Consider the following 10,315-nt stretch of genomic DNA (forward strand, 5'->3'; position numbering starts at 1 on the left):
AGCCTTCCTGTCTCCCCCAACTAATGCCAATTCAGTATATAATGATATACAAAATTTCACTATTTTTACCAAGAAGTTCTTAAAAGTGCAGTGCAACTTCTCACCTCTAATGTAAGAAGGACCTTTATCTGCTCCATTTCCTCGGCAGGTCCATTTCCCCAAGTTCCTCTAATAGAGGGAGGGGGGAGAAATGACCACCCTACCCCTGCCCGAACATACTGCCCGGGTGGCGTCCACCCCCATCTTAGAGGAAGTTGGGGAAATGGAGTGGGCAGGAAATGGAGCAGATAAAAATACATCATCTAACAAGGGAAATAAGTATCATTTCCAAAATCCCTATTTAAATGGAAAAGATAGAATGCAGAAAGCAAGGTTCATGAATAACAGTATAACCCTGTACTGCAATAATTCACAAAGCTGTGGCCTGATGTAGCAACCTAAGTCCTCCATATGAAGCAGGGCTATTCATATTGGGCAAGAGAATAGGATCAACAGGATCTTATTCTGCTTTCTATTAAAATTACAGTGTGCATCCCCCATAGAAAAACAGATGTTCTCACACACCAAAACCCATGAAAGAATGAATTTGATTATGAGGAAGCAATTTGAGTTCATTTGAATCGGCAAAAACTACATCACTGCAGACAACAATTTGCGAATTGTCACAGGATATGTCAGCTTTTGAAGAGTGAAACCACGAAAGATGGGCAGAAGGAATCCTTTCCTGAGCTGTAAATTGACATATGGAAAGAACACCGTTTTGAGGAAAGTTCGCATCACTGACTGCAAAAATTTAAATGACTTGGTAAGCTTCATAGAAGGATTCAGAGAGAGAGACCAACAGGATAATTCTTCTTTTCCAATGCCCAAACTAAAAAGGCAGACTTGACGTGGGAAGTAGGGGCAATTTAATGCAAGACCAACAGGATCTCAAGATAACAGTCAAACTCTAGGATTCAACCACAAACAAGTCAAATGGACGTCCTTCATATAGATGGGAGAGATCCGATGGCCATATTGAGAGTAATCGAAGAAATTTAAAACTGAAAACAAAATTTCAGCAAATAGACAATCTGAAATAACATCAGATCCAAGAGTTGGATTGAACTCAAACTTGGATCGAAATGTTAACATAGGTACGAGCAATCAAACCCCCAAATTATATTCAAATACGATGGTTAGAAATAAAGTAAATAGATCAACATCAAATCTGAAACCAAAATATGCAGAAATCTGAAGATTTTGTACAGAACCAGATCTGCAGAGCAGATCAGACTAATACTCAGGTTGAACCAAAAAATCCCCTTCGACATTTTTATCTACTAGGAGCAATACTGATACTAGACCGATATAGTATTGATGACACACTCAAAAAAATGACTTTTGGAGATTAAATTGGCCACATAAAGGAGAGAGAGTGTCACAGTGGAAGTAGAACACACCAAAACAGGGAGCAAGCAAAGGTCCCATTTGAATCATGAAATCAAGTATTTCATCCCATTAGCCTTGGATTGGTCACACAAACTGATCTAACATGATCTAGAATGGATAAGACCCTAACTTAAAATTGGGGAAAGACAAACGGCCTTCAGTTTTTTCTTCACTCTCAAATTTGAGCTTCTCAAGCTGCAAAAATCAAAGAAGAAAATGGTTTTTAGGATATCAAACCAAGAACCTGAAGAGGTCCCCATGTTCTTTGCTGGGCAACACTCCAAAATTAAAGAACTTAATTTAGATCCCAACCTCTTTTACTTGTTTTTGCAACAAATGTGTAGTTTTGATGCTTCTACAGATAACCTATGCAATTTTTAAGATTTTGTGAGGATTTTAATGGTAAAAATCAAAGAGAAAACCCAATGAAAGTGATAAAGAACTGTTTAAGGGCAAATTGCCTCTTCATGAGCCCCTATCCATCCAGATAAGCTTATCTGGTCAGCCTTTTATTTCTACCACATGTCAAATTCTAAACTCAATTTCAATAAGAAAAAACTCTCTTAATGTCCATGCACACATGTATTTTCAGCCATCCATGAATTTTGAAATTTTGTTTTGGGGTGGGGGATTTAAATCCATGAATTGGAATGCACCCTACAAAAGACCTGATTTTTAAAGCCACTTAACTGTGAGCAGGGGAACATGGGATCAACCTTTCCATAAAATTTCAAACCCACCTGATTTCCCTCATGGCAGATCTAGGCACAAACCCACTGTTTTTGCCCATTAGTTGTCATTCAAATCTACTCTCATTATTGGTCATATAGTCGGATCCATGACTAAATTGTCCAATCTAGATCAGTATTGATAATTGGATTGGTATTGCCACGATCGATCAAAGGTATGTCGATCTTTAAAATCCTTGATTTGAATTCACTGTGATATCTAAATTACAAGAAGGTACCCTTTCCTAAAGAACATGGATTCAGCTACCACAACTGCAAAGGCCTCTCCAAAAGCATCAATGCGTCAGGACTAGACACAAGAACACATTCCTCAATCAGAATCGGCCACTTTAACCAGTTATCCTCATTCTCCTATTAGGAAACCCAACCTTACAGCAATGAAGCTTCACAGAAGACCATAGAAACATTACATCTATCAACCAAATCCTTGCTTTAAAACCCCTCCCAACTCCTCGACACATTTTGGTGACTTGGTCATTAGTTTGACAGGTTCAAAAGCCGGTCAGCTGATTCAACACTTTTACAAAATAGCTCAATGAAATCTTTTTTTTTGGGGGGGGGGGGGGGTATTCGACTCAATTATATCAGTGACCGGGTTGCTGGGTAGACCATATGATTTGGACCGATCTGAAAACAATAGTCTAGATGATTGATACTAGAACACTTCAATCAAAGCTTTGTGAAATATTCAGCAAGGATCCATGTAGCATTGTAGCGGTGATATTTAATAAGGAAAAGAAAGATACAAAGAAGAATTAGAATAGATAGACATAACAGATAAGTCCTCTACTGTTGCATTTGAGCATTTTAAGGTGTTTGAACAAAAGACTAAAGTCAGTGAATTGTAATATGTTCAGAACCATACAAAACATAAAGGAACCATTAACAACAATATTCAAGTATAGTCAACATATTATGTATTGCAAAAGAAGGGATACATAGGAGATACTTTGTAATCCTATACCTTGTCATTTGTTTTCCAATTTCTCAATTTAGTTCATCGCTAACCTTCTACTTTTAACGTCAGCCCTGAGAGAAAAAGGTTCCACAAATGAGACATTGTACACCATCAAGGTAAATAGAGAAGGATTGCAATATTCCTACTCAACCACATAAAGAAGAGACATGAAAACAAAATTTAATCCTAACATTATTTATAGGCTGAGGTTCAAGGAAAAAATGAATCTCTGAAGCGTAAAATCATTCTTTTTTCAAAATAAACCTACTCCAAAATACTTTAGGTTTGGCTTCACAAATTATGTTCCAACAGTGCACTATTCTAGTAGGGGAAAATCTTCAATTAGCACACAAGCAGTAAGCCTTCCTGTCTCTCCCCACCACATAATGCCAATTCAGTACATAATGATATACAAAATTTCACAATTTTTACCAAGCAGTTCTTATAAGTGCAACTTCTCACCTCTAATGTGTCATCTAACAAGGGAGATAAGTATCATTTCCAAAATCCCTACTTAAATCGAAGGAATGAATGCAGAATGCAACGTTTACCGCTTCACTTTTATCCAAGTAACTTAAATTTGATTCAAATGGAAATATCACAAGTAATTACACCTGACAGGTAAATTATATACTCCTTCCACATCACCCAAGTGCATTAGTGCTAACAAAGGAAAGGTGATGAAGTTTTTGTAAGAGACTAGCATTTTGCAATAAACATGCAAGGGCCAACTTATGTCTTCACCCTACTTTTCCTTCAGTTTGAAGGCAAACACATTGAAACTTGATTGATTACAAGAGTTCAGACAACTGCAAGAATGGCAGACTCATCAGTGAGAGATTTTTAGATGAAACAATAATTGTTCAGGGACAAGGGTGTAAATACAGGAATTGTACCTTAGAACTCTTGAAGTGTAAATCTGCTCTACCAATTACCATGTTAAAAAAAATATACCATGTTAATAAATGATACTAAATTATTACCTCTGCTTCCTATTAATCTTATTCTTCTTCTGCTTCCTGTTGTTTTTCTTCATTTCTATTTGTTCAGTTCCATCTTTGGCATCGAGTGGAACGAGACTCCCAACACAGGTCTTTGTTTCAATTATATATGGAAAACCATGAATCCTAAGATTCCTAAACCTTCCTCCACAGGGATCATAAAGGACCAGCTCTGGCTCTAATGAGTACTTCTGGAGTATCAATTCTCCATTCTTTGAATAACATATAGGGATAGGGTGATCAGACCATATTAATTGCTCAAACGAGATATGTTTTGCCCAAGAGTCCTTCACACCGTAATCGTTCATTACCCACAACTCATTACGAATCCCCACGAAGTTACAGAGCAGGCAGAGTTGTCCTCCAAGAACCCCGATTGTTATGTCAAACTTACGAACCCCTAAAACCCAGGGAGCCTTATCCACAAAGTCAGGCAGTGGCATCTCTCGAAACTTCTCATCTTTAAGGTCAAAGGAAGTGATAACATCGAACTCGGTGTTGGACCTAGTCTGCCAATGAAGAGTAGAATTAACAAGAACCCCAGAATTGCTAATGATGTTGTGGAAGTAGGGCATGTCCCCGATCATTCTCCATGAGTTGGTGCTAAGGGAGTAAACACTCACCTCTGAATGCACATCGTAGTTATCATGAGCAGAAAAACGCTGCTGCACCCTTACCAGCTTGTAATCGGTCGTAACCGAATCCGTAAGCAGTAAAACACTCAAAGGGTTTGGTGATAATGGGAAGCTTCTTATGCCTTCTTGTAGAAGGATTCCAGAGTAATATTTCTTTATCTTTATAGTTGCATATACAGAGTAATCCGTTGCAAGAACCCAATAAAAAGGGATTGGAAATTGAAGACTTGAGCGGATGATCGAGTTCTACAGCCGCTTGTTGTTCGCAAACATCTAACTCAACAGAGCAGAGATTGGATGGGCTTAAATTGATGCAACGGTTCATATTGAAAATGAGGATGAGGTTGGTATTGCTTGCAAGGGATTGGCTGAGGTGCATCTTGACGAAAGCAGGATCTGTAATAAGAGCGAACCAGGGTTTGCATACGCACCACAATCTTAGAAGAGACTTGACCGGAAGCCTTGAAAGTATGACCGCAATGACCTCCTCGGGGAGATTTTTCGTTGGCATTGCCACCTCCTCTTCCTCCGCCATGACTACAACTCTAGGGGTTTTTTTTTTTTTTTTCAATAGCGAGGGAAGAAATGATGGAGGGAAAGGGACACGCGGGGGGCCTGAGTCGAAATGGAACGCTTTTGAACCGGTGAAAGTGAGACAAAGAACCCGTCCGTGTGTTTGTCAATAAAACTTTAAGAATGCTTTCAAAATCGGAAAAGTATTGGCTAATGGAATTTTGGATTTGGATTTGGATTTGACTAACCCCATTCTGCTCGTTAATTCCCAGCTGATTTGGAATTAAATCAATGGACACCAATCCTGTTCCTAATTTCAAAATTGGGGCGATGTTATCTGCCCGGGAGCACACGGGTCCAGGCTGCACTTAGACACATGAACTGGGATGAACGCATCATTTCGTTCATTCAAAGGGGGGTGGATTTGTCATTTCACCCAGCCCTATTTGTTTAGGCACAACCCTCAATGCAGAGAACATTTTTTCTTATAAGAAAACTTCGTTTGTTTCGATGTGAAATTTTACCTAAAAATTTTTATGCGATCAATTTTATTTTGTAAATGCATAAAATTTTACATGTTGACAAGTTTTCTAGTGTTCCGTTTCCATAAAAAACTAGCATTGAAAAACTTTTCAACATGTAAGTTCTTTTTTGTTTTTGGATTTTGGGTATAGATAAAGCTAAGCAGTTTTGATCCAACACAATTTGACCACATGGTTTGGTCCAGTTTTTTACAACTATGACTATGGTTATTATATGTGAATCCAGATCATCTATCAGAATGTTTTTGTACCAGGAGGAGATAGAATGCGAGAAAGATGTTGAGCTCAAAACAAAGTATGAAATTCAAAATTAGAAATAGGATCAGTCTCCCTTATCCAATGCGCTTCCAACAAAACATTTCTTCTAGGGATCCTATAAGGGGAGCACAACTTCAAAATCTTTGTCCAAACCTAAATGGTAAATGGGGAATCAAAGAGGAGGTTTGTCCCTGATCTCCAAATCCAAAATAGAAAACTAATGCCTATTCTAACAGAAATGAAAAGAAACTTAAAAATGTATAAGAAAAGAAAGGAAAGGAAAATAAATAGAAAAGAATAATTCTTTTTAGTATTCTTCAATTGGATGGAGGAATAAAAGCAAAAATAGCTTTGAGAAGAAAACCAAAACATAAGCATGATGAAGAGATGTGATCCAATGATTAGACTCTTGGGGCAGCTGGGTGTTATTGTTAACTCCCGCTCTCAATTGTATGAAGCCAAAAACACTGTTCCTCAATCCAATCTAAAGTTTAGATGTCGTGGTTTAAAATGTTCTCTTTTTATCGTGTGTGAAAGAAAACTTGTTCCTTCCATAGAAGGTAAATTGTTACAAAAGTGAAAAAATAAACGAAAGTACATTCAGTCCATTCCTATTTTTTGTCACATGGCATGCTAATTGGATAAACGAAAACCATAGAATGATAAGAGGAACCCATGCATGTATTATTCAGAAGTCAAGTGTGGAGCTATAATTCAATGTTTTGATCATTTTGTATTGTACATTATTTCTTGTATTTTCAATGGTTCATAAATGTTCTTACAAAAAAAAATAAAAAATGGTTTATAAATGTTAGAAAAATGAAAACAAAAATGGAGAGGACGATGAGATTGTCTTAGTCGAACGAACACGTTTTGTACTTAAGGCAGTATTTGCACCCTAATTACTGCACTGGGTTATAGGGCCCATAAAACATGGGTTTGATGAAATGAAGGCAAAGAATTTTTAGTTTTGCAACAAATCTTAGGACATGCATTAATATTTAATATCATGAAAATTATGTTATCCGAAAAGTTTCAAGGGTAAAATCGCCACCTATATACTTAAATACAAAATTTAAGTATCGGATTCCATTTGTTGCCCTTTCAAAGGATAGCATGAAGTAGATGACAGGTCTCGACCTTCAACTTCTCAAACACACGTCTCAGAAGAGATAAGGACACTTTATAGAAAAACACTCACCCAAAAAAATATAGAAATGCCTCCCAATAAGCCCAAGCGACCCACCCGGTTTAGTTCGGACCAGAAATGAACATATGTTGAAATACGTATCGATTCGAAAATCTCAACCCTCCACTTCTCATTCACACCTCTCAAAAGAGATAAAGACTCTTTATAGAATAGCCATTACCCAAGAAAAATAAAGAAATGCCTGGTTCAAAATACCCTTTTGGGACCTTGGGTGAAGTCCCATAAGGTTTGGATTGGGTTTGGTTTCAAAACAGCCACTGGGCTTTTCACTAGGAGTTTGGTGAAACACCTAGTGCATCGCCCAATGCCTGTATAGCACGGGATCTTTGAATCTCAGCATGGATTTTCCTGCAGATTTCATCCCAATTCGTTTTGGGTTGGTTCCCAGAGTTTACTAAAACATCAAATTAGGTCATTACAGTGGTTTACATGATCCTAATCATAGTTTGCTATAACAATTTGTTTTGTCAAATGACTGATTTCGTGGGCTATTTATGGAGTTGCATATGGTTGTTCGGATGGACTACAACCATTGGGCTCATATGTTTATTCCAAGGGTTGCACCCTTTTGTTCTAACACCGATCCAATTGTCAGATCCAAACCATCGTACTGGTTCAATGACCAACGATCCAGGCGTATGTGCAAAGTGCAAATATGCCATCAAAATGCCACATTGGACCTCACGCACGTGTACACGCTCGGATTGTTGCCGTCCTCGCAATTGCTTCATAGAATCTTTTCTAAACATAATCGGTGTGGGACTAAAGTCCCATACAATAAATGTTCAAATGTAATTGTACTTAAATTGGATATCGACATTGATTATTCTGACTGTTCTTTCCCATGGGGCTTCCATCTAAATCTACTCTCATTATTTATAGATCCATGTAAGGATGTCAATTTTGAACCAGAACCAATAAACTAAACATAAACTGGCCGTTTAAAATCAAACCAAACCATTAGTAAGTGGTTCAAGTTTGGTTTTAAAGTCTAATAATAGGTTAGGTCATTTTAGTTTTAATTGAGAAATCGCTGGTTGCAAACCAATTAAACCATTAAATTTGTAAATCGATTAAATGTTACAAAATCCTTATCAAGAAAGAAACATTTTTTTTCCGTAAAATATCAAGAAAGAAACTTAAGACAAGGAGCGAAAGTAAAGAGAGAGTAACTTAGAGTGAGAGAGATAGTTTTGACCCTCTCTCTATCTCTCTCTTTGCCATTTTGTTTTTGTTAAATTTGATACTTACATTCTTGCAATGCCTGAATTTCAACAAATTTCAGCACCGATTCTAGTCTGTTGGGGGGGGGGGGGGGGTGGGGGGATGTCATGGAGTTATTTTGCAACTCCAGTGGAAGAGGCTGTAAAGAGTGAAATAAATAAGCCCAATAAATTACTAATCCATTTTGGATTGGAGAATTAAACCAATCACTGGAAGGGAAAATGTGTGTTATATTTTTTTTGGGGTAAAAAATGTCTGTTATATTATGAGGGAAAAAACAACGGTTACAAATAATTTGACATCTTAAGAGGTGTCAATGAAAAATAAAAATTCTCCTTCTATTACAATATCAATACTGATACCAGACCAATATAGTATTGATGGCAGACCCAAAAAATGACTTTTCAAGATTAAATTGGCCTGATTTATATTGGTATCGATTGAGACCAATACGGATACCGATACTGATATCGTGTTTAATAACCATGGGTGTGACCATGTGTGATCCTATATAAAGGAGTAGAAAACACCAAAAAGGGAACAAGCAAATTTCCCATTTGAATCATGGTTTCAAGTATTTCATCACATCAGCCTTGGATTGGTCACACAAACTGAACTAACGTGATCTAGAATGGATTAGAACTTAACTTAAAATTGGGGAAAGATGACCTGCCTTCAGTTTTTTCTTCACTCTCAAATTTGGACTTCACAAGCTGCAAAAATCAAAGAAGAAAAATGCTTTTTAGGATATCAAACCAAGAAGCTGAAGAGGTCGCAATGTTCTTTGCTGGGCAACACTCCAAAATTAAAGAACTTAATTTAGATCCCAACCTCTTTTACTTGTTTTTGCAACAAATGTGTACTTTTGATGCTTCCTGAGATAAACCTATGCAATATTTTAAGATTTTGCAAGGATTTTAATGGTGAAATCAAAGAGAAAACCCAATGAAAGTGGTAAAGAACTGTTTAAGAAGGAAAAATTTCCTCTTCATGAGCCCCATCCAGATAAGCTTATCTGGTCAGCCTTTTATTTCTCTTGCCTACCACAGGTGATATTCTAAATTCAATTTCAATAAGAAAAAACTCTCTTGTATGTCCATGCCCACATGTATTTTCAGCCATCCATGAATTTTGAAAAAAAAACCTACTCTCATTATTGGTCAGATAGTCGGATAATTGGATTGCTATGGCTCCGATTGATCAAAGGTAAATCTTTAAATCCTTGATTTGAATTTACTCCAATATCTAAATTGCAAGAAGGTACCATTTCCTAAAAAACATGGATTCAGCTACCACAACTGCAAAGGCCTCTCCAAAAGCATCAATGCACCAGGACTAGACACAAGAACACATTCCTCAATCAGAATCTTCCCCACTTGATTACTTTAACCAGTTATCGTATCCTCATCCTCCTATTAGGAAACCCAACCTTACAGCAATGAAGCTTCACAGAATGACCATAGAAACATCACATCTATCAACCAGATCCTTGCTTTAAAACCCCTCCCAGCTCCTTGACCCATTTTGGTGACTCGGCCATTAGTTTGACAGGCTCACAAGTCGGTCAGCTGATTCAACACTTTTACTAAATATCTAAATGAAATCTTTGGGGGGGACCGAGAAGACCAATGATTTGGACCGGTCTCAAAACAATGATCTAGACGACTGATACAAGAACACTTCAATCAAAGCTTTGTGAAATATTCAGCAAGGATGTATGTAGCATTGAAGCAGTGATATTTAAAAGGAAAAGAAAGATACCAAGAAGAATGAGAACAGATAGACACAACAGAT

The 10,315-nt window shown here is 37.3% G+C and overlaps 1 long non-coding RNA gene across 1 annotated transcript; it reads right to left on the reverse strand.

The window, feature by feature from the left end:
• Positions 1 to 2,535: 2,535 nt before the first annotated feature.
• Positions 2,536 to 10,079, reverse strand: LOC122642195. The gene is made up of 3 exons (XR_006330022.1): positions 9,951 to 10,079; positions 2,586 to 2,592; positions 2,536 to 2,548 (listed from the first exon to the last, which is right to left on the reverse strand). It is a non-coding gene; the product is annotated as an uncharacterized LOC122642195 (long non-coding RNA).
• Positions 10,080 to 10,315: the final 236 nt, after the last annotated feature.

Source organism: Telopea speciosissima, chromosome 10 (assembly GCF_018873765.1).
Source record: "Telopea speciosissima isolate NSW1024214 ecotype Mountain lineage chromosome 10, Tspe_v1, whole genome shotgun sequence".
Classification (NCBI taxonomy): domain Eukaryota; kingdom Viridiplantae; phylum Streptophyta; class Magnoliopsida; order Proteales; family Proteaceae; genus Telopea; species Telopea speciosissima.